At 36.0% G+C, this 26,311-nt stretch overlaps 1 protein-coding gene across 3 annotated transcripts in view; it reads right to left on the reverse strand.

Moving 5' to 3' along the window:
- Positions 1–26,311, reverse strand: part of CD36 (CD36 molecule) — a 73,909-nt gene that overhangs the window by 41,151 nt on the left and 6,447 nt on the right. The window contains exons 2-4 of one of the 3 annotated variants that reach the window (XM_053609056.1): positions 11,897–11,987; positions 11,511–11,804; positions 9,612–9,766 (exon numbers count right to left, since the gene is read on the reverse strand). The gene's annotated coding sequence lies outside the window, so the exon portion shown is untranslated. Of the gene's footprint in view, positions 1–9,611; positions 9,767–11,510; positions 11,805–11,892; positions 11,988–26,311 lie in introns of all 3 variants that reach the window. The other 2 variants (XM_053609055.1, XM_053609057.1) reach the window with 2 other exon arrangements.

Consider the following 26,311-nt stretch of genomic DNA (forward strand, 5'->3'; position numbering starts at 1 on the left):
AGAGGCCTGGCAAAAAGCAGACCTTCAAACAATACTTTCTATCTCATCACCCACTTCCTCCAGCCTCCTTCCCACCCTACTTTTTAGGCTTAGTTTTCCACAGGTGCTTATCACCATAGGACAAAAAACTGCAATCAACTGTTTTTGTCCTGTCTTTGCACCTGCTAAGATGGTTTACCGCTGAACTCTCATACCACAGAGCAGGCTCATAACTGATAGGCAGCAGAATAAATGGACACAGATGAAGACTATTATAATCGTAATATTTTAAAAGTAGTGAGAATGAGCAGAAAGGGGAGACTATTACACTCCTCGTTCATACTATGGGTAAGTAATGATCGATTGGGATTAAGAACATAAGCGAAGAAAGCGAATGGTCCCAAGTTTGAATTTGGAATTCATCACTTCCTAAGCACATGACTTGTTGCTTACTACTTCAACCCTGGGCCACAGTGAAAAGATCTTCCTCACAGAATTGTTGTAAAGATTAAGAATAGTAATATGAAGGATTTAGCAAAGAGACTTATGAATAGTTTTAGTTTAATAATTGCTATAATTATCATTGGCTATTAAGCAAAATGTAGGGAATTTATTAAATATGGGCAATTAACAATATTGAAAATTATAGAAAGTTATGAAATGGAAGTCTCTTTCATCCACCTATGCTATTCTTTACAAGTCACCGACATTAGGTGTATTCTAATCTCACCCTAGCAACTTTATAATTTTCACCTTATACTGTACATACATAGATGATATGGCATATTAATACAGTGAATCGTATTTGGTGCAACTTGCCTTTCCCAGGTGGCTTGAAGGTATTCCCATATCATGAATAGAAATAACCCTTGTTCACTATTGTGAAATATTCCATAGTAATGTGTTACCTTTTTAATGACCAGTCTTGTATTTAATGGATTTTTTTAGTTCTTTGTTCTTACAAAAACACTGCAAAATATTTTGTACACAAAGATTTAGATACCTGTGCTAAGACACCAGTAAAAAGTGGAAAGAGAAATTTCTGAAACAAAAGTGTGTACTTTTTCTTTGCTAGGGAGAATTTTCCAAAATTTCTATTCACGCTTGTATACAACTTGGGAATGCCTTATATACCAGTATATGCTAAAGTTTCAATTTCGGACAAGCTTATCTGGGTTGCTTATTAAATTGACTGAACCTTAGCTGATTTTATAAAGCATATTAGCCATTTTTATTTTAAAACTTTTGTAACAATAGCATTTATGTTTCCCCCATGAGTGGTTTTGTTCTTTCCTTATTAATTAGGAAGAATATAATCTCTGACATTTGATAATTTTTTTTTAATTTGATTATTTTTATTATATTTAAGAATTTTTTATTTTTCTCCCATGATATTTCAAGACAGTGTCATGCTTCAACAGGCTCTCTCTACTTTGAGAATGTGAAAAATATTAATAATAAATGATTTTTTTGGCGTTTTCAGGGTTTTCAAAACCCTTTAAACAGTATTTTCAGGTAAGTTGATTCATGGAATCTAACATGAAATAAAAGAAGAGTAAGTTGAGAAACACAAATATTGCAACATATTTGAGAAGCAAATGACCCAAGCATTACCAGAGTTCTATGAGGGTGACCAGATATCCTAATTCTGACCACAGATTTCTTAACAATAGGATTTGTGAATTAGGCAAGACATAGTCATTCTCTTCCTGATGCCCTTTGCCTTTTCTTGTTAAAGAGGATAAGCATATAGAGTCTACCTACACCTTCAGGCTGAATGTCCAATCAGATAGATTTAAAAATGTATAGATTATTATGTACACACACGCATATATATATATACACACATGCTCACAAACACATACTCATATTTATTTATATCTATGGTATTGGTAGTTTGCCGGAGTACATAACATTTAAGTGATCTCTTTTACAGTTCAGCAAAGGAAAAGCATTTCAGTATAACTTCCATTGTAATTCTAGATCTTACAAGCAAGCCAAAACCCATAAATGATGAAGTTGATGATGAAATAATAACAGAGTTAACACATACTGGGGCTTTCCTAGCCGTCAGGTGTTAGGTTAAGTATTTCACGTGTATTGTTACCTCATAGCCAAATCCTGCCCCCAGACTAGACTCTTTAGATGTCTAGCTAGCACAAGGAAGCTAGCTAGTACCTGCTAGAACAAGGATTACAACTCAAGCACTTTGCCTGAAGAGCCTGTACTCTTTCTGGGGCTGGGATGGGGCAAGGGTAAATACATGCTTCATCAAAACCTTATTTTACATATTCTTTTCAAAATGTTTGTACAAATGGAATAAATTTTAAATGACCTGCTATTACATGTAGAACAAGTTATATGTAAACCAAACAATGAAGATATTCTGTAGGTAGAAATTAAGGGATGTTTAGATTATATAAAACAAAATTTCATTCAACTGACATGACAACTATCTCATAACATTAGTTAAACATGTAAAACTAAGGCAACCTTTGGGCAATACTAATCATGGATATTTGTTCATATATGCATTTATGTACTTTTATAAGTGTATGTGTATATATCAGTGTATACAGAATGTAAGAAAGTACATATTTTAGTTGCTAGCTCTTTCATTTATTGAAGTATTAAAGAAATAGCTTGTTCTACCTGCTATGTGCGATTAGCAAGGGCTTCTTGTGCAGGAATAAACATAAATATACATCTATACAATTTAAAAAGAGAATGTGAAATTGCAAAGACACAAGTATAATGCAATGTCAGGAAAGTGTTGAGATACTACAATAGAGATTTCTATTGTCACCTTTAAAAAAGTTTCAAGGACATTTATTAAAGATAAAATGTAGAATATCAGGATAATTACAATTTAGACTTAAAGCACATAACCTGAAAGAATCCAACGGCCCAAAAGCAAACATACTACATTCAAAACGTAAGATAATACTTCTGTTTATAGAGACCAGGATGGGAGCTTTGTGTAAAAGAGAGATTAAAGACAGAGCACTTCTGCGTATGTGGATAGCTCTCCTGTGCGCACAGCCAGATCAACACATACATTCCATAGACCATCTAAAGATGTTGGCAGACCTAATTGTCACTTGAACAGTTTGCAAAAGTAATACTCGGAGGAAAAAAGCCCCGGGATTTAAATGATGTTAAGAAATATAAAGAAATGCTTTTCTCAGTACAGTTTATCAGGTAATTTCCATATGCTGTATGAATACAACTTGTTAAGGAATCAAACAGAAATATCCAGTAGAAGAATAACAGACCTTAAAGCATGGTGTGATGAAATAGCAGAGGAAAAAAACAATTATTGATAGCCAAAAGAAGCATTTAGTGGATTAGTACCAAGTGAAAAAAAAAAGGCTAAGTTAAAAAAAGGCTGAAGAAAATAGTCCATTAATTAATTTTTAATATTATAGGGCAAAAAGACAGAAAATTCATTGTAACTTAGGGTATAACAGATTTTAGTGCTGATATATACTTTTAAGAGACAGTCCCTGAGATCCTCAAAAATGAGTTGAAATAATCTTAAGTAGGGTTAGAACAGAAATCAATTTACACTTCCGTTAGTTCTTGCCTTGGTCATGATGTGATTTATAATGCTGTTTATCCTTGTTTTGATAAAATGCTAATAAAAAAGTTGTACAGTATGATCCATATTTGTATATGCATACATTAAACAGAACAATATATATAAAGAAATCAGATGATTATGAAATTTTAAATGATTTTGGTCCATTTCATAAACACACCAAACCACACTAAAACGTCTTTCACAGCTTAATTATATTGACATCTGTACCATTTGACCAGCTGTTAAGTTTAAAGACACACCATTTGAGCAGAAAGACTTAAATAGATATACAGATGCGTGTGTACACACATACTTTCTCCAGGGACACTGAGTCACATCTAATTAGAATACTTCCTAAAGTTGAAGAGAAAGAAAGATTCTAAGAAGCATGTTATATAAGAATATATTTTAAAAAACACATAGGAAGCTTTTAATTTTTCTATTTTTGTTTTGTGTTTTCTATGGAGCAATGTGATCCCTACACTTTGAAGAACCATTTGGCACAAATTCTGCAGTTGAGCGACAGAGCAGCTTCTGTTGGAAGTATTAAAAGAATATAGAAACAGCCCACTGGACATTACTGTGAAATCAAAATATCATTATCTTGCTTGGTTCTCACTGAGCTTAAGGGAAGACTTAGCTCTTGGACCAGCCAGAATTTTTTCTTTCAAGAAACCAGCTGGTTTGGTCTGGAACACCAATTCTTTTTTTTTTTTTTTTTGTAGAGACAGAGTCTCACTTTATCACCCTGGGTAGAGTGCTGTGACATCACAGCTCACAGCAACCTCCAACTCCTGGGCCTAGTCTATTGTCTCACCTCAGCCTCCCAAGTGGAACACCAATTCTTAAATGAACCCCTTGGAATAACTCAAAATGTATTCTTAATAGTTTCTAGAATCCATAGGATTAAAAGTGGGAATATTTTATGCTAAATGTATTTTTCAGTTTTGAAGTCTCATATAACACTTTGTAAAAAAATACATAAATGTGTGTTTTGTATATTGTTCATATGTGACAAAACTTCCATAAATAAATGTTTTCCCAGAAATATTATAATTATTTAAATTGCTTTGTTTACATCCTATTTCCATGACTATGTTCTAGAGAACAGGACACAGAATAAAAAGTGGCAGACTCCGGTTCTATAATACATAAAACATATTTTAGAAATTCAAAATATTCTGAACTATTGAAATCCTTCAACTGTCCTGTGTTTTGTAGAATGCTTTTGAATTTCTAAGACATTTTGTAATAGCTGGGTATCTGCTTAAATGAAAGAAATTATAAATTTAACAGTTGAGAGTAAAACCTTCATTTACGAATCTCCACACTTAAATTTAAAGTAATAGAAAGATTTGACTTACCTGTTAAACTTCATTTTAGCACTGGTACTTTAACTGTGGCATTAAAGAGTGCTTCACATTTTGTAGCAATGACAATGGACTTCATAAAGTACTTTAACTTGTGATTCTGTAGAAAGAATCTTTTTCTTCTGACTTAACTAGGTAGGTTTAAGTGTCATAAATCCCTTCTTTATGCAAGTGTCTATCATGGTCATTTTTCTCTAACAAGCAATCAAGAATTACAAACATGATTACTGAGATCAACCTCTTTCAGATTTCTGAGTATCACTTTTCTCTTTTGTTCTAGGGTTGTGCTTTAAGCAAATAATGGTAGGTATGGAATGTTAATTGCTATGGAACGCGCCCCCCAAACAACCCCGCCAGTCCTGCTATTTTTGTTCTACTCAGCACACAGATCCTTGGAGACTTCTAGGACATGTTTCATTTTGTTGTTGTTTAGGCCTTTTTTTGTTTTTCCTTTTGATGCCCAAGGTCTCTCAGTTGTGTACTTAGGTAAGCAAACTATCCTACTCCACAATGGCCCAGCTCATGGGTAAAGAATTTACAAATTCTACAGCCTGCTGCTACCTGAGTCTGTTTCAGTTTATTGCACAATACTCCTTTTGTTAACCACATAGTGGTGTCATGTTCAGAGTGAATTCTTCAGAACATGGTTCATGTTCCTGAGTGTATTTATAAGGCCTAGAGCAGCATCCTCCACGTATTCCAAAGACTAAAAACATTTTTCTGGACATCATCCAAGATTATTGCTAGGCCTGTTTTTCCTCTCATTTTCGACATCTCCTCAGGGAAAATTGTGTAATCACAATAGGTTAAAGGAAAGGAGACTGCAGCAAGGAAAAATTTGAGGAGAAATAAATCATAAAACATGGAAATCACACCACTTCTGCAGCCCCAAATTAGAAACCCTTAAATATGTCCCAAGTTATAAAGAAACATATTTTCAAAGAGCATTTCTATAAGCTTTCAGTGTAGACGTCTTTCCTTTAATTTTTTCTTTTTTTGTATTTTTGTCTATTCTGTTGATTTTTGACTACTTGACATCTCATTTTTATCTTAATTGTTTTAGAATGATATCTAGTTTTAGGTATGTAAGCTTGTAATTGTGTTCAAGTTAACTTAATGAAATTTCACATAAAAAGCACAAATATTCCTAAATTAGATTCCATAACTTCCTGTGGTCTTCTACTCCTTCACAGATACATTATTTTATCCACTTAATACATGTTTCTGTTTTGAAGGGCATATAGCCTTCAATGCCAGTATAACCACAACAATACGTTTCTGAACATTATCAAAACATATTTTAGTCAATAGTGAACTTTATTGTTCACTTATTCTTTTACTCTGATATTTACCACCCTGTATACTAGAAAATATTTTTATTCTTCAAATTATTGAAATTCAAATAATGAAGTTGAAATCAAATTGTGGTATTTGTTCAAATTTCCTTGGCTTACCTGCCCTGACATTTAGGTTAGGGAGAAAAATACTGTGGAGATTTCTTAAGTCTTGTGGTATAAATCAATTACTTAGCAAACCTCTCCTTTCTGTGATATCATGGCTACCATTGAAGATGTTAGTCCTCAGACACTTTTCATCCAAGCCTAGGTGAAGGAAATTATAACTAAAAATTGGCAATATCTGTCTTAGAAAAATTCCAATACATGAATGTTTGAGTGATTCCATTTAATATTAGATAAATGAATAAGTCTGACTAAATTTAGTCATCTCAATTAACTAAATCTTAAGCTTTCAGGGATACTTCAATATGCCTAAGAATTTCCCAGAATACAGAAAGACTTAACATCCTCAGATCTTTGTCGAATTTTGTGTACTGAGGAGCACCTTGTTTTCCAGAAGCCACATGTGGGTGAATAAATTTAAGTGATGCCCATTAACACTGAGTTCAGAAGGAAAGACTCAGCGTTGTCTCCACATTTTTACTGGGAAGATATTAACGTGGCATTGTCTCTAAAAATGTCAATGTTCTATTTAATATTACCCTTTATTCAGTTAAAGAGGAAGTGTTATAAGAATATGTATTTTTCCTCAGGAGTCACAAAACCTACATTCCTTTGCTCAACATTGGTGCAAACTGATTTTTCTATTATTTCTCCTCCGTCCCCAGTTCCCATCTCCTGTTTGTAAGGATAAAGAAGCATGGAGCTGTGTTCCTGAAGGCCCTCTCACAATCACAAGGAAAGCCAGCCTGGCTCACACTCAATAACCAAATAAAGAGCAGAGAAAGTTAAGGAGACCATGCAGTTTGATCCAGCTGTGTCTGCAGGTGCTAACACTGGAGTTGTCAGTTACCTGAGCCAACAAATTCTTGTATTGATTCATTTAGTTTAGGTTGAAAGCACCCAAATTGATACCTTGGTATTTCATGTAGAAAATGGACTTTAGATCACATGTATTTTAAACAACTAAAACATTTAATCAAATTTATAGTTTATTAACTGTGGTTAAAACAGTAGCTTAAGAAGGTCTCTTTTTAGAGATAGGGAAGGAAAAATTGTTGTTATTTAGTTTTCTGCACCATATGCAACAAATATAGTCATAAGACCAAGCACACAGAACATTCCATGTAACTATATTTTATTCATCTATGCATCTTTATGTCAGTGTCCCAACCATAGAGAATATTCTTAAGAAGCTCTATTTATCCCCTATTAGTTCATTCACAAGAAGGAAGGGAGTAGGTCACAATGAAACTTCTTATGTTTTTACTGAAAACCATGTTGGCAGTGTTTACTATTATATCCTGGAGTTTGAAATAGAGCCTGCTACATAATGAGTGCTCAAATATTTGTCGAATAGATGCTTAATGAACAATTGAGATATCACAGCATAGGTTAAAAATCAAGAAGACCTGGGTATTTTAATTAGGCAGGAGAGGAGGTACCTTTACTTATTCAAGTTATCTGATATAAAGTATAAAAAGACTGGTGATTTTCTAAATGTTTTTCGTGGTTAAAGTATGCACATAATGGAATAAAGATCCAGTGTAGTCTCCTTTAAACCCAAATCTCAATGTACTGAATAGGTAAATAGTTTGATTATTCCACATTAGAAAAAAATATTTTGTAGGGCTTTAATTCTTCCATTCCACAGGAATTTATGAACTGTAATACAAGTATGAATGATATGCTTTTACACCATAAGCTTTTCCCAAGCATTATAAATGATCCAATGGACTGATTATATTTATCTATTGGCAAAAATAGACATTGATTTAAATAAAGTTTTCTAAAATTAAAATTTTTAAATCATACCAAAAAGCATGATTAAATATTGAGTGTACATCATTAATAAGTACTTGTATTATTTTTCCTACCAAAAGTTCCCTCCAAGTCTCCTGAATATTTCTGGTCCACCATCTGAAACTTTCCATGCCAAACTACTATTTTCTTATAGACTAGCATGCACATAATCATTTGATAAGAGTTTGATTTCATATTATTTTGTTAAGAAAACTACGAACCTTTAGTCCAACTGCAAAATGCACCTCTGTAGGGAGATACCAGTATGTTCTACTCATTGAATCCCTAAGCAAGGATCCCTAGAATTGCTTTTTTTGTGCCAGTGGCAATTAACTTCAGGTTCTGTCTTTGTACTGGTTTCCATCTGTGAGATGGGGGAGGCATATCATCATCTGCAGGAGCATTGCCCAGTTAAATTGATGTACTAGAGAATTTTAAAATATTGATCATTCATAGAATTATATGAAAATGAAAAAAGTATAAATTGGCAGTATCACCAAATGTGGCATCGTCCTTAGAAAATCTGAGTCAGACTGATTCTTTCACTCTCAAGAGAACCTTTAATATGATGAATTCTTAAACATCAAAACAAAACGGATAAATGCCATAACCCAAGAGAAAACAGTAAATAGAACCTTGAATAATCTGTCCTAGGGGACCCTGCAGGCTCTACCTCTGCTATTGACTGTGACAAACACAAAAGTTGGACTCAATACTAAGATAAAATGAATGCAGCACTTAACTTATCAAGAGGTACAGAGAAGACTGCTGTTCATATATAACACGAATGTGTAAAACAATATAAGCTGTTATTAAACTCCACAAGCATGCCTAAAATCAGTAATGGCAAAATTGTTGTAAATGACATATAGGGAGCAAATGCTCAAAGTAAGAAGGAGAATATGTTCCCTAATGTCTTTCCTAGAAAAAAATGCTTTTCAGGTAAACTAGTTTTCCAATACATTTGTGTCTCAGATTTCATGGTATATTAAAGCATAAGATTTTAAAGAGACATGGTAACTTGTCTTATGTGATCTGTGCATAAGAAAAATGAAAATATTAAAATGCAATCTATGTACATACATAGATTTAGAAATTATTTGGATAGCACTATTAATAAGTCAAATTTGCAGAGACTTTTCCTTAGCATATAGATGATATACTGTACTAATTTTGCTTTCTCGCACCTTCAATTTAGGGCAAATCATATATTGTATGTATCAACTTAGACAATGAGATAGTAACCACTAGACAGTAGGAATTTGAAATAACTAAAAATACACACTGAATTTAAGCTTAATATTCATGTCGCTGTAATCTACTTTAAATGATGATTTATTGTTTCCAAAATTTGATAAATCATATTATTTAGCTCAGCTGTACAATCACAGGTATGGTAGAAGAACTTAATATTCTTACCAGAAAAATATGGAGATTTGCCACACCACCAGCTGAGTCGGTTTTGTGTTCACTGATAAATTAGGTTGCCATAGCAAGCACATAGTCACTGAGTTTCTAAGCAACCTGAGACTCCACAGGCTAGATCCTTAGGAGTCCACTGATCCTTCATTATCCTTAAGGAAGAAATAGGAAAACTTGTGATGCCAAACTCAACAGAGGATCCCCTGATTATCCAGTAGAACAGTGACCTCTGTAAAGCACCCTTGTATGGATATTCATTTAATTTATTAAATAATATTTGTACTTGGAAATTAATGATAATTCAGAACTAGCTGAGTAAAATTAAATATAGAAAATGTCAGGACCTTGTATGTATTAGGCAGACAAATCTTTGACCAATGAATGAATAAGATGCAATACATAATCCACATGTCTAAAGACACAGTCATTTACACAATGCTAGCATTCATAAATTCCTTACCTTTTATTATAAAAATGTATTTCTTTAATAACATTACAGCGTGTCAATTCAACTTCTTTCTTTCTAATTATTGTACATTTAGGTAACTTAGGTAATTGTAAATCAGTAATTCCTTGAGATTTTGTATTGTGATATGTAATCATGGCTCGTCTAGAATACTTGAGTAACAATATTAACTACCCAAATGAAAAATAGACTTGCATGGATGTGAGGTGAGAGACAGGTTATGATTTTTTGAATGAGCATGTTTTACATTTCCTGTCCTTGTCTATAAACAACTTCTTCAATCCTTTCCCTTCATACGGTTCCCACTGAGGCAAACCATTGACTCCTGCACTCCTATAATTCACCAGGTTCAGCTTCCAACTGATTAAGATAATCATAATCAAAAAGTTAAGGCATACAAATACTGTTTATTCCTACAGAACATTGTATCATATTACAAAACCAAATATAATGTCATCAATAGAAATGATCATATGTGACCAATAAGGGAACTGTGTCTGTAATCTGCAAGATTTTACTTAGTTCTAGTACTTGTGTTTCTACACTTCCCATTATGTTCTATGTTGCTAATTACTACCATGAAAAAATCTTAGGGACTTATTTGCAAGTTGAAAACTAGCTTTATTTTAATAATTTTTAACACTATTGTATATATCTCATGAACTGTTTTATCAAAGCATCAGTAGCCCAAGTCAACACAGCGTAATAACTGAATTCTCTAACCTAAAAGTTGCAAAGTCACTTCTCAAACAAGTCACAGCAGTCACCTGTGATTACAGCTATGCTAGGAATGCCAAGCAGCAGGGACAGCCTGTAAGCTGTCTTTTTATTGTTAACTATCAGAAGCAGGAAGATACATTCTTCTTGCTCCAAGATTAAGAAGATAACCACTTTCTCTTATAATCTTAATTTAAAAGAGTCCAAATTTATCATAATGATATTTATTATAATTGTATATTTGGGTAGCAAGTGACCATCCACAATTTAAGAATCTTCTTGGGACATATAGAGTCTTAGAATAAAAGATAATTACAAATGAATTTTCCCATTCAATGTATTGCTCCATTAAATATGTGTCCATTCTTAAGCGTATGTTTGTTGGAGGGTTCAATAATTTGAAATATCTTTCAAATGTCCTCTTAGCACTTAGTAATATAATCATTATTGACAAATCATAGTAATGCTACTACATAGGACCACCCTCCCTTTTCTTTTAGATACAACTTGGTATCTAAAAGTTTGGGACAGGGTGCTTGAATCTGTAATACCTTTATACATTCTAATCCCTAAGAGAGAGATAAGTACATGTAAGCTAGACCAAAGCAAAGCAAAACTCAAATCAAAGGAAGAGATTTTAGTATTGCAAGTGTCAGTCTGGAATCTTAAATCTTTATGTTAGGTAACTATAGGGATTACACAGACATAATTACCTGTTAGAAGTCCAAAGAAAGAGTGTAAGGCCACGGATGTTAATGCACTTTGAAAATGCTGGTTAGAAGCCCACTGGATTAACATTGATGACTCTGGTTGTGTCTGTTCCAAGTGCTGGGTCAAATCACTGCTGGGCATCAGTCAGTCCCACCTCCCAGTATCCAAGAATGGCTGTGGAATTTTGATTGACACTCCAGTGAGGCAGTGGGATTCCTAAACCAGAGTAAACTCTGCACCCAGTGTTTGTTAACCTCTCCAGCTTAAAATGAGCTACTCTTTACTCTAGTTTTTTCCTTTAAGAAAAAAAAAAAAGAAAGAAACAATTACTCTGTGACGTTTAAAAGAACACAGAGGCAGTGCCTTCTCCAGGGATATCCCTACTTACTTCTTCAGAGCAATTCCCTTGACACGTTTCATCCTGTGTCTTCCTTGCAGGACTTGAGAGTTTTCTTAGGAACCACATAACAGCATGTACGCTGGTGTTTGGGATGAGAAACCAAACATTGATGAATATTCTGCTTTGTGAAAAGTGGAGATGAGGGCAACATTTAGCAGGGCTTACAATAGCTATGACGTTCCGTTGCTATATGAGATAGCAATATTTGATGGGTATATTATTCTATATAAAACATAAAACTACCAAATAAAAATAAAAACAACCTTCAAAAAGGCCATCTGCTGAAAGAGACTGGAAACAACATGTTGTCCCAGATCATTTAAGGCAAAGGCAATAATTCTCTGGGGTTTAATGTTGATGACAGCCACTCCCAGATACTCACAGACTAAATAGGCATTTACATGTGCCCACTATATGCTCAGAACTTTGCTGCAAAGTGGGAGAAAGCATGATCCTGTGAGTTTTTTCTACAATTTACTTCAAATACTCTGATAAAATTGTAGTGTATATATGAGTGTTTGGAACTTTTAATCAATTTTCTTAAAGTGGGCAAATTTTTGCTGAGCTGGTTAACTAACATTTAATAAAAGTCCACAATTTAGTTGCTATCTTCTCCAAACAGGAGATTGGCATAAAAAATATGGACAATGAGGTATTCATTAGAAAAATTAATGGCATCAAAGACTTATAAATTGGCTAGAAATATTACAGGCTAATTTGTCAAGTGGTGAAAAGGTCTACTAAGGCTACCAGGCTAATTTCCTAAGTGGTAAAAAGGTCTCTAACAGCTTGTAGACAACTGTCCTTGGTAGACCTTTTTACCACATAGGCCTGTTCTCTGAGCTGTTGATTTTAGAGCACTCTGGTTGCCTATTACTGGATGGTTAGCTCAATTCTGCAGTTATCATATTAAATGTGTGCCTCAGATGAACTTTTATTATTGAAAATACCTATATTTACCAATACATCCCCCAAACAGTCTGTCTAATAGGTTCTAAGGAGTTTACTAACACTTAATTCAAAGACCTCACATTCTAGAAATTCAGCTTATCCACAGAAGACACACATAAAGATTCATGAATAGAAGACCACAAAGTCTCCTGGGCTGAGAGGAAACTGAGTTGTTCAGATATAAATAGCTGTGACTCATACTTCAAGGAACTTTCACCTACTTCTATATATGATCCATTTTTCTCTCTTATGACCTCATTTTGTAGAAGTTAAGAGAGTCTTGGGAATCATCTAGTCCTGATCATTTAGCACAGTGGTTCTCAACCTTCCTAATGCTGCGACCCTTTAGTACAGTTCCTCATGTTGTGGTGATCCCCAATCATAAAATTATTTTTGTTACTACAATGAAGCAAGTGACCATCCATAAATTAACATGCCTTTGATGCCATGGCACTCTACCAAGGGCAACATAGTGAGACTCTGCCTCAAAAAAAAAAAATAATAATAATAAAATAAATAAATAAAAATTATTTTGTGGAGAAATATACATGATATCATTTAGCACTATTACAAAACATACTTTGTGTTAGATGACTTTGTCCAATTGTAGGCTAATGCAGTGTTCTGAGTCAATTTAAGATGTAGGCTAAGTGGTTCTGTTCACTAGGTACAGTAAATGCATTTTTGACTTACAACATTTTGATATTTTCAGTTCACAATTGGCTTGTTGAGATGAAACACTATTGTAAATCAAGGATTATCTGTACAATCAAATGAAAATAAAAAACAAAGAAATGCCACAAGGCCTCCTAGCACCTAGAAAGCATATTTTTTTCAAAGGGAGAAGATATTTTATGTTAAGGTTTCAAAATAAATTAAAAATTCAAAATAAAAATTAAATTCATGTTTCTATCACCCCAGGAATCAGAATTGTCTATCCTTACAAAGGAAATGTGAAATACAAAGTCAACTAATTTGAACCAAAAAAAAAAAAAAAACTATCATGGTAACCAGGAAAGGGCCTTCTGTCAGGGAAAACTCTATGGGTTTTCATGAAACTTCTTTTAATTTCCTATGATTTCTTTGGAGATATTATAAAGAATAGAGAAAAAAAGACAATACCAAGTTTTAGGTTAAAAGAAAGAAAAGGTCATTTATTTTTCTCCACTTACTGACCAGTAATTATATTGCATACCTGGAGCTTGGCGCTGAGTTACAAAGATGAAGAAAACGTGCTCTTAAAAAGATTATGGTTTTGCTGTGAGGAGATAGATTGTAAAATAATAGTATGGGGTTTCAATAGATGAATAGACGTTTTTCAATCACATAAGATGGAGAATGGGCAACAGAAGGAGAAAAAACAGCACACACAGATTCAGAGGCAGGAAGCAGGAGAATACTCTTCCAAACATATCACTGTTTGCATAGAGAAGTACCAAAAGCAAGGAAAATGAGTGGGGCCTTGACCTTGAGTGCCCTGTATGATATTTTGAGGAGGCTCAACTTTATTCAGCAAGCAGAATAGAACCTTTAAGTAACTATAATTGGGAAGGGGACAGGATAAGAGTTTGCACTTTTAAAAGGTCACATGAAAAGCTATAAATTGGGCTAAGTCCAGCAACATGATTAATAAAAAAAAAGGCTGAAAAGGCACAGACCCTGAACTGAAACTTTCATTCAGCTAAATGAAGAGAGGGTGTACCCACTCTAGACAGTGTGGATTCATGGGAAATGTGTTGGAGGTATACAGCAGCAGCCGTGGCAAAAAGGGCTGTAAAATTGAACATCAAGCTCTGAGAGTCATTATTGCAAGTGGGAAAAACAATTTTGGTAAGCTGTTTGATATTATTCTGGAACATAACAGCAAGGGTTGAAAGAACTAAGGAAAACTGGATAAGAATAGAAGTAATAGTTCCAATAAAATCAGAGGAAAGCAAATAAGGAGACACTAAGGTCAAAGGATTCCAGAGACTTCATAGGTCTTTTATATTGCCTCCAGCTCAAGTGACAAATACAGGATAAAGCTCACAAGTAGCAGGGCAGAGAACAAGGGTACCCATGGTATTCCACTAACATTAAGAAGTATTTAATCTCCTAATTTCCCTTTTTTCCCCTATTTGACATTACAAGCTTATGTCCAATGGTTGGGGTTCAGCTTCCAGAGTTGGCTTCCAAGGTACTGCTGAATCAGGGTGGCACTTCAGTGTCATGGATGGGGGCTGTGAGGGGAAGGGGGAGGGGACAAGAGACAGAGCAAAGGCCAAGAGACAAGAAGGCTTCTCCCCAAAAGGTCACACACCAACAGGCAGGAGACACTGTAATTTAGTTTACACAGACTAGAGTCAGAAGACTCAAGTAAAGAAAAAATCTTATTAGAAAAAAAGCAATGGATAAAGAGCTTATATGGACCTGCTTTTAGGTGAACATATTTGACTGTGCCCACTATGGCACCCTGTCACCACCTGAATAAAAACAGCCTGGACCACAGATTGAAGGTACAAATGCCTATAAAAAGTGGACTTCCTGTATCTCCAGGGAGAGCCCTGAGCAACCTCTGCCACAGCCTTTTATTGAAGCATTATGCAACAGGTTTGGGGGCCCACATACCAGGATCACATGCTTAATGGTCCCTACCTGCTCTTTCCCCAGGGGCCAACACCCACCCTGCTGCACCACGAATGTTCAAAGTACAACACCTGTTTTCTAAGGAGGGACGGATCTTATCTCCTATTAACGCCAGCAGCTGCTTGAGGGCTTGTCTCTGGGCAGCCAAACGTCTCCATGCAGGCCAGGAGGTGGAGGTGCTGGGAGCAAGACATTCAAGAATAGGGGCAAGACATGATTGCAAGAGGGACTTTGCCTAACAATTGCAATCAGTGTAACCTGGCTTATTGTACCCTCAATGAATCCCCAACAATAAAAAAAAAAAAAAAAAGAATCGGTAACAGCTTCCACAAGCTGGATGCACGGTCTCCTACACATATTTATTTCCTCTTGTTGGCATCATTGTCTTTTTTGCTTATGAGTAATTCTTGTTTCTTCAGAGCATACAGGCTTGGGGGTAAACAATGGTGATTGTTTTTTTTTGTTTTTTGGGGTTTTTTTGTAGAGACAGAGTTTCACTTTATTGCCCTCGGTAGAGTGCCGTGGCGTCACACAGCTCACAGCAACCTCCAACTCCTGGGCTTAGGCGATTCTTCTGCCTCAGCCTCCCAAGTAGCTGGGACTACAGGTGCCCGCCACAACACCCCGCTATTTTTCTTGTTGTTGTTGTTGCAGTTTGGCCGGGGCTGGGTTTGAACCCACCACCCTCGGTATATGGGGCTGGCGCCCTGCTCACTTGATTGTTTTTAATCATAAAAACTACCTAGAGTATGTCTTGGAGAGTCTCTCCACTTTCCACTGGGTTAGCCATAGCTTTTCTTTTCTCTTTTCCATTTCAAATAGATACCTGCTACTAAGCTAGGCAAATGAACATCCCTTTGACATTCACAAACCAGTAATCAATATTCACCTGTAGCAACTTTCCAGACAGTGATATTAAAGAACATTCATATCCCAAAACAAATAACTAACTGTAAGCAGATTTAAGACTGTCTACAATAGACTTCAAGTGTACTAAACTTCCCAATGTTCATTTATATATTTGCATTATTTACCTTTTATTACTGTTCCTACAGAGTCAAATCAGTTTTTAGACTGCTGCTCTAATTTAGCTCTCGAATGACTCAAATTTAAGGATTAAGGGTGATACATGGGTTGTGTAAGACTTGAATAAATCTTCTATCGTAGGCCCATCACAGGCAACTCTAATCTTTGAAAAGATTTAGGCCGCATTGTTCCAATAAAAGTTAAAATGTTTAACTGGAATTTTTATTTAACAGATTCAGCTTCCTGTCCAGCAAATTGCTATTTCTGGTGAAAATGAAATGAGGCTAAGTGTTTCACTCAGAAAACACTTTAAGATAATATCGGATCCTGTGAAAGGATAAACCTTAAGGAAACAGTGAAAAATGAGCATGTTTCTTTGTTTAGATCTATGGTTCCTCATCCTGGGCCACAGGCCAGGCTGGTGCTGGTCTATGTGCTGTTAGGAAGCAGGCTGCATAGCAGGAGGTGAGCAGCAGGCAAGCTAGGGAAGCTTCATCTGTACTTAGCCCTGCTCCCCGTCACTGGCACCACTGCCTGACTGTATGCCTCCTGTCCTCTCCCCACTCCAGTCCCTGCTCTGTAAAAAATTATCATCCTTAAAACCTGTCCCTGGCATCAAAAAGGTAGGGGACCATTGGTATAGATGAAATCTCTAAGTAACTAAACTACATAATGTTCAATCAAAATTGTTAAGGATGGCACCTATGGCTCAAAGGAGTGGGGTGCCAGGCCCATATACCAGAGGGGGTGGGTTCAAGCCCAGGCCTGGCCAAAAACTGCAAAAAAAGAAAGAAAAAAATTGTTTGTTAACAAGATAACATGATAAGTAAAGCAGAGGTAGAAAACAAAATTTTCTTTTGTATTGCTTTTATATTTTAAGACCAACCCCTCAAGCCCCCCCCAAAAACAAATCAAGGATAGAGAAATTAATCTTCTGTATGGCATTGAAACCCTTAAAGTTACTGTGCAGCTTATACATATAAAGCAAAGAAATTAGTACACGTAACAGTGTCCTAAATGTCTGAAGTATCACGTTACTCTAAAGCAGGCATCCTCAATCTGCGGCCCACGGGCCACATGAAGCGGTGTGAATTGTATTTGTTCCCTTTTTGTTTTTTACTTCAAAATAAGATATGTGCAGTGTGCATTGGAATTTGTTCATAGTTTTTTTTTTTTTTAAACTATAGTCCGGCCCTCCAACGGTCTGAGGGACAGTGAATTGGTCCCCTGTTTAAAAAGTTTGAGGACGCCTGCAAAGGAAAGACGCTCTTTCTACCTGTGGCTTATGGAAGCACTTCCTCTACAGACGTATAAGAAGTTTCAAAGGCAAGACATGATTGCAAGAGGGACTTTACCTAACAATTGCAATCAGTGTAACTGGCTTATTGTACCCTCAATGAATCCCCAACAATAAAAAAAAAAAAAAAAAGAAGTTTCAAAGTAAATTGTTAGCATGGATGTTTTTCAATGTTTCCACTCACTGAAATATATTGGATATCATTCAATCTTGAACTTGAATCACTTATGAGGTGTTCTTTAAGTAAAACACATTATGAAAGTTTATTATTTCTATTCTTAAACAATGCTGAGTGGATATATAGTGATCTTATCACAAAAATGACTATTTTAAGTAATTAATGTTAATTAGCCAGATTTAGTCATTTCACAATATACAGAGGGCACCAAAAATGTATGCAAATTTTAAGAAAGGAGAACACTGTATTCAGATTGTAATACTTAAGTCACGTTTACTTCTGCAATTACAAGAGGTGTTCAAGGTGATTTGTGTTTATCTTTTGTTATCTGTATACATACATTGAGTATTACTATTTTAAAACAGTTTTTTCCTTTCTTAATATATATGTACATTTTTGGCACTCTGTTTATTTCAAATTATGTAGTATACAATAAATACATACAATTTTATCTGTCAATGTAAAAAAATAAAATTATAAAATAAAAAAATCAACAAAAGAAAATCTATTATTTTGTATTTTAGGGGGTGTCTAGAATACCAAAATAAAAGTTAAGTATATATATTTAACCACATTTATGTAAATTCTACTGAGATTCAGATTTAAAAATTCCAAACTTCAGTATGTGGATTGAAAGTACAAATACAGCTTAATATTAAGTTCTTTTCTTTGTAGTAAGTATAAAGACTGTTTAATTTCTTTACAAGTAACTTTCACAAATTAAAATTATATTTCTTTTTTTAAGATCTGCCAGTGTTTTATATTTTATTTATGTAAAAACTAATCTTACAGTATAAGTGCAAAAGAGTGAATTGATTCCCCTAACAATTTGTGCCTGTTCCGATTATTATACACAGACTGATCTCTTGTGATTCTTATTGATGATCGCATTGTTAGCATAATAGGAATAAAATTTTATATTATCCAATGTGTTGAATATATTACAGGGATCAGGTAGGAAATTAGCAACAAACTTTACTAGAATCTTAAACTAGTCACCAAAGTAGTAGAAATTGGATTTCAGTTATATAGGCTTAATTATTTAAGTAACAAAAAACTTTGTCATGAGAAAGAGAAAACAGCTCAACATCCAGAAGCTAGCCTGGTACTATTAGTTAATTCTAAATTTTAGATGCTGGGCTTGGATTTATAGCTCGACCTTGGTTGTTCTCCTACAGAAAATTATAAGTCATAGAACATTAACTTCAGATAAGACCATTCTGTCTTATCTGACATGGTTGGTCAATCTCATGTTATAGCCACCTGTCACCAGCACAACTCCATGGGTCTCTGGTTAAAGTACCCAGTCTCCTGTTCTTTTCTTATCAATCTGGAATTCCTTTTTAAAAGATTCTGATTTTTCTAAAGAAGATATGCCAAGTCTTAACTTTAAAAGCATTGTTGTTTAATAAAGATCCTTATACTTGACTCCAAAAATCTAACAAAACATTAAGTGAAAAATAAATGTAATAAGTGACATGATCACAAATAACTAAAAATAGTGAAGGGGGCCATGAGGGATCGGAATAAAAAACGACCCCTCTGTAATTATGTCTGAAGACAGACCACTAATATGAGTGACTGCTTCTTTATGAATCAAAGCTTTAGTCTTAGTCTAGTCCTCCCCCTCCTAGATAATACTGAAACACACAATCATAGTTACCTGCCTCTGACAACATCCAATTCAGAGCAAACCTCTACCCACTTCAATGAACTCCAATCAACTGACCAAAGTTCAAATGTGGTAATAGATTTTTTCTAACTCTATCTTATTGAGTCATCCTCAGTGCCCTGATATACGCTTCTTTCTCTTTGCAATCAATAATGAACTCAACTGATCAACTACAGGTGTGTTGCTAGTGGTGTCTGGCTAAAGGACATTGAAAAAAGCAAGGCACTTAAAAAAGCATGGTTCCTAATACCAGCGTTATAATGAGACTATGACATATTTGGTGGCACAATATCTCAGAATCTCTAAGAAGAATAAACAGAACTTCAAGAAGGAAAAGTAGAAGATGCCAAGATTATTATCAGTATACAAAATGACAGTGGAAACAAAAATTTTGAGGTTAGAGCAGCCTTATAGAGTGTAGATGAAAAGAGCAAGCCAAGATGAGGTTAAAACAGAGGGACAGGTCATCTGCTGAAGGGCTGTGAAATAACCAAGAACTTTATTATGGTTCTGTTTCAAAAGAAGATAGAGGAGAGTTCTATATTCAATGTAATGAATATAAAGTATATTCATTACATTGAATATACTTTTCTTATATCTGCAGAAGAGGACATAAGAATAGCTATATACTGTCGGTGCTGCACACAGGAAACAGGCAGTACCTGGATTGAAAGTACAAGCTTGCAAGAGGTGAGGCTCCCAGAGGTGCAGAAGAGCCTTGAGCTACCTCTTGCAGTGGCTATTTATTGAAACACTATACAACAGGTGTGGGGAGCCCCAGGTACAAAGACTACATGCATCAGGATCGCTAAGTGCTCTCCCCCCCACCCCCTCCGTTTGACTCCCACCCTGATGCACCACAAATGTTCGAGGTCCAACCCCTGTTTAGTAACAGCAGTTTATCTTATTTCATTGGAGCATTAAGTTGCTTGAGGGTTTGTCTCCAGGTTGTAAAACATCTCTGGGCCAGCCAGGAGACTGTCCAGCTCTCCGCCTTTCCCTCAAGAATTGGTGACTGTTCTTATAAGCATGGTGTTCAGTCTACTACAATATACTATTAGGAAAATAATAACCCCCCACCCCCAGTAAATGGTTATTAAAATAATAGTAGATAAATTTCAAATACCTTCTTTGAAGGACTGAGAGATATTCTGTATTTAGAAAGGATTAAAATCTTTGTAATCAGTGAAGTGGGAATTATAGGGTATAAATGTATATTGGGAAAACCATAAGAGTGATGATGATGATTACAAATAATGATATAGCAAAAAATGAATTATATAAAAGAGGTATTGTGAGTACCAAGTTAAGCATTTTTTATTATTTTCATGTATACCAATTTTTGAGAACTGTTAGGCCTTGATTTAATTAGCTGTTAAAACAGAGCTGTTTGCTTTGACATAGTACCTCTCTCTCTCCAGTTTCCAGCATGCACTTGCCAGTTCTCTTTTCCCAGGAGAAGGAAGGATTTAAAAGTAGATCAGTCTCTGAGCTTGGCTCAGCCTTTGGATTGCATGTCCTTTCCTAATCTTATCTCGCCCTCAACCCTTTGCCTACATAGCAAGCACCTGCTGGTAATTATGCCTGTAAACTGAACCACCTTCTAATCTGGCTGCATTTACCAGGAGATGATGACCTGGAGGCAAATTCTTGCTCCAGTCTTTTTGTTGTTATTATTTTCTGGCTCTAATATTGTATGATCTCCCCTGTCAAACTCTTCCTTATTGTGGAAATGTTCAGATTACATTTGAAATTTCTTTTCTATTATAGTTTAACTTTATTGCTTTTAAACTTATTTATGCTTTTATTTTCTCAGTGACATTGGCATATGTTTTATTAAGAAGTATCCATTGCGGGGAGGAGACAAGATGGCTGACTGAAGCCAGCTTTCCATAGAGGCTCCCGTCCAGTAGGAGAGTTAAAGGACAAAAATTCAGCAAGTAACCCGGTGGATTTGAGCTGCACTAAGAGAGAAGGTTGAAGAATGCACGTCAACCCTGCTGAGGCGAGCTGCGACCACAAGGTTACAAACAAAAAGGGAACCGCAGAGTTGTTCTGTTCTATTCTGTCAGTAACATTAATCAGGGGCGAGAATGGACCTGAGTGAAAACTCCCCAACTTTCATCAAGCACCTGAGGTTGTCAGGCCTCACCTCTTCCTGCTAGAGAGAGGCAGAGCGCAGTGGCCTGGCAGATTTCCTTGTGATTCATTACAGGCAACTGGGTCAGCCAACTGCAGGGCTATCAGTGACTGGGTGTAACAGTGGTGCAAGGTGGGGAAGGAGGCAGCAACCTCCCCAGACTAATCTATTGGCTGCGCGGCTCCTCCTGATTCCATGCAGCACTGGAGCAAGCCACAACAGACCCCTGTGATCCAGTTCCCAGAGACCTCTTAAATTCTCTCACCCGAGACAGGTGCAGACTGAGACAATTGATTTGGACATTTTTTAACTGAACCAATCACCTGAGGACAAATCAGGTGGTGCCCTGGGTGCACAGTGGTAGGAAGGTTTATCTTTTCTTTTCCAATTGTTTGCCGGTGGGGTGTGGGGTGACTTAATTACTGATATTTCTCCACAGCTGAGACTTCAATCCAGAGTATCTGTTCACTAGGGTGGAACAGAAACCAGCTGAAAATAAGACAGAAACACTTAGCCCCACCACACCAGACAGGGCCCCAGTTTCTCAGGCCACAACACTGTATGGGCCCTCGGCAAAGCCCCAGGGGAAAAAAAATCAAAGGGAGTAAAACAACCAGGGGGCAGAATCAGCGGAAAAACTCTGGTAACATGAATAACCAGAATAGATCAACCCCCCCCCCCCCAGGAAAGATATGGCAGATGTAATTGAAGATCCTATTAATAAACAACTGGCTGAAATGTCAGAAATCGAATTCAGAATTTGGATTGCAGACAAGATTAACAAAGTGGAATTAGGAATTCGAGGAGAAATTCAAAAGTTGTCTCAAGAATTTAACGAATTTAAAGACAAAACCACCAAAGACTTAGACACACTGAAGCAAGAATTTGCAGCCCTCAAGGATATGAAAAACACAGTAGAATTCCTCAGCAACAGAATGGAGCAAGCAGAAGAAAGGATTTCTGACATCGAAGATAAAGCCTTTGAACGCTCCCAAACTCTCAAAGAGGAAGAGAAATAGAGAGCAAAAATGGATCACTCACTCAGAGAGCTCTGGGATAATTCTAAGAAGGTGAATATCCGAATTATAGGAGTTCCAGAAACAGAGGAAGTGGCCTCACTGGGCACAGAGGGCCTTCTGCATGAAATTATGAAAGAGAATTTTCCAGACATGCCTAGAGATTCTGAAATTCAGATAGCGGACAGCTTCAGAAACCCAACACGACTCAACCCCAATAAGAGGAATTAGTACCTATATTACTCTACCTGTTCAAAACGTAGAAAATGAAGGAAGACTACTCAACATGTTCTATGAAGCAAACATCACCCTGATCCCCAAACCAGGAAAAGACCCAACAAGAAAAGAAAATTATAGACCAATATCACTAATGAATATAGATGCAAAAATATTCAACAAGATCCTAACAAACAGAATCCAGCAACACATCAAACAAATTATACATCATTACCAAGTTGGTTTTATCTCAGGGTCTCAAGGCTGGTTCAATATACGTAAATCTATAAATATAATCCAGCACATAAACAAATTAAAAACAAAGACCATATGATTCTCACAGTTGATGCAGAAAAAGGTTTTGATAATATCCAGCATCCCTTCATGATCAGAACACTTAAGAAAATTGGTATAGAAGGGACATTTCTTAAACTGATAGAGACCATCTACAGCAAACCCACAGCCAATATCATATTTAATGGACCTAAATTGGAATCATTTCCACTCAGATCAGGAACCAGACAAGGCTTCCCATTGTCTCCATTGCTTTTTAACATTGTAATGGAAGTTTTAGCCACCGCAATTAGGGAAGAAAAGGCGATCAAGGGTATCCATATAGGGTCAGAAGAGATCAAACTTTCGCTCTTCGCAGATGATATGATAGTATATCTGGAAAACACTAGGGACTCTACTATAAAACTCTTAGAAGTGATCAAGGAATACAGCAGCATCTCAGGTTACAAAATCAACATTCATAAATTGGTAGCCTTTATATATACCAACAATAGTCAAGTTGAAAAAACAGTTAAGGACTCTATCCCATTCACAGTAGAGCCAAAGAAGATGAAATATTTGGGAATTTATCTAACAAAGGACGTGAAAGATCTCTATAAAGAGAACTATGAAACTCTAAGAAAAGAAATAGCTGAAAATATTAACAAATGGAAAAACATACCATGCTCATGGCTGGGAAGAATCAACATTGTTAAAATGTCTTTACTACCCAAAGCAATATATAATTTCAATGAAATCCCTATCAAAGCTCCACTGTCATACTTTAAAGATCTTGAAAAAACAATACTTCGTTTTATATGGAATCAGAAAAAACTTCGAATAGCCAAGACATTACTCAGAAATAAAAACAAAGCAGGAGGAATTGTGCTACCAGACCTCAGACTATACTACAAATCAATAGTGATCAAAACAGCATGGTATTGGCACAAAAACAGAGAAGTAGATGTCTGGAATAGAATAGAGAACCAAGAGATGAATCCAGCTACTTACTGTTATTTAATCTTTGACAAGCCAATTAAAAACTTTCAGTGGGGAAAAGATTCCCTATTTAACAAATGGTGCTGGGTGAACTGCCTGGCAACCTGTAGAAGACTGAAACTGGACCCACACCTTTCACCATTAACTAAGATAGACTCTCCCTGGATCAAAGATTTAAACTTAAGACATGAAACTATAAAAATACTAGAGGAGGTGCAGCCCTCAGAATGGGAGAAGATATTTGCAGGTTATGTCTCCGACAAAGGTTTAATAACCAGAATCCACAGAGAACTCAAACACATTAGCAAGAATAGAACAAGCAATCCCATCGCAGGCTGGGCAAGAGATTTGAAGAGAAACTTCTCTGAAGAAGACAGGCTCGCGGCCTTCAGACATATGAAAAAATGCTCATCATCTTTAATCATCAGAGAAATGCAAATCAAAACTACTTTGAGATACTATCTAACTCCAGTGAGACTAGCCTATATCACAAAATCCCAAGACCAGAGATGTTGGCGGGGATGTGGAGAAAAGGGAGCACTTTTGCACTGCTGGTGGGAATGCAAATTAATACATTCCTTTTTGAAAGAGATATGGAGAACACCTAGAGATCTAAAAATAGATCTGCCATTCAATCCTGTAATCCCTCTACTGGGCATACACCCAGAAGACCAAAAATCACATCATAACAAAGATATTTGTACCAGAATGTTTATTGCAGCCCAATTCATAATTGCTAAGTCATGGAAGAAGACCAAGTGCCCATCGATCCACGAATGGATTAATAAATTGTGGTATATGTACACCGTGGAATATTATGCAGCCTTAAAGAAAGGTGGAGACTTTACCTCTTTCATGTTTACATGGATGGAGCTGGAACATATTCATCTTCGTAAAGTACCCCCAAGAATGGTAGAAAAAGTACCCAATCTACTCAGCCCTACTATGAAACTAATTTAGGGTTTTCACATGAAAGCTATAACCCAGTTACAACCTAAGAATAGGGGGAAGGGGGAAAGGGAGGGGAGGGAGGGAAGAGGTGGGTAGAGGGAAGGGGCTTGGTGGGATTACACCAGTGGTGCATCTTACAAGGGTATATGTGAAACTTGGTAAATGGTCTGTAAAGCTAGTGAATGATGCCCCATTATTATATTAATGTACACAGCTATGATTTAATTAAAAAAAAAGAAGAAGTATCCATTGCAAGAGTAAAATAAAATACGTTCCTTAAGTCTTCTTAATCTGGATTTTTAATTGGGATAAAATATGAGAATCAAACCCCATCCTCACCCCAAATAGCTCATAGCATGTCTAGGAAGGCAGATTCATAAACAAGCAATTGAAATGGATTGTGGCATCTACACCAAGTGGGCTGATTGAATGCTGGAGGTGGAGAAGAAGAGTGTGAAGGGGTAGTTGGCGGAGGAAGCCATACTTACAAGAGGACTGTGGCATGTGGGTCTAGGTAAAGAGAGTGGGAGAAGATATAGGGAGGGGATCAAAGCCTTCCCCCAAATAGCGGTCTATGGGAAAGCATATAGAGAAACTATGCAACTGGAGAAGCAGGATTTGTAAGGCTTTGGCACAGTGTATGAGTTTTTGGACAAGAAGACAAGAAAGTAGAACAGTGGGAAAAAATAACGATGATTATGAAGTTCAAATATAACACATAATATACCAAAGTGAAGAATTTTATGCCTTGAACACGTGGAAATTTATCCCCTCCAGAATTTGTCTTGAAAGCAACATAGGACTATGAGGATTTTAAGCGATGATAAAATTTGGGTTCATGAGGTGGCATCTGCATAACGAATGGACTAGAGAGAAGGCCAGAGGAAACCTATTGAAATATTGTAGGCAGGAAATTACAGTAGAATATTTGTAAATTAAGAGACCAGAACAAACTGGTCAATATGCAGAGGACAGCAACATAAGGAGCTAGGCCTACGAGACTGATACATATATGTCTGGTCTGCAGAAATTAGGTCAACTTAACGAGGTAGTCACTGT

This window comes from Nycticebus coucang, chromosome 11, assembly GCF_027406575.1.
Source record: "Nycticebus coucang isolate mNycCou1 chromosome 11, mNycCou1.pri, whole genome shotgun sequence".
NCBI classification, from domain to species: Eukaryota; Metazoa; Chordata; class Mammalia; order Primates; family Lorisidae; genus Nycticebus; species Nycticebus coucang.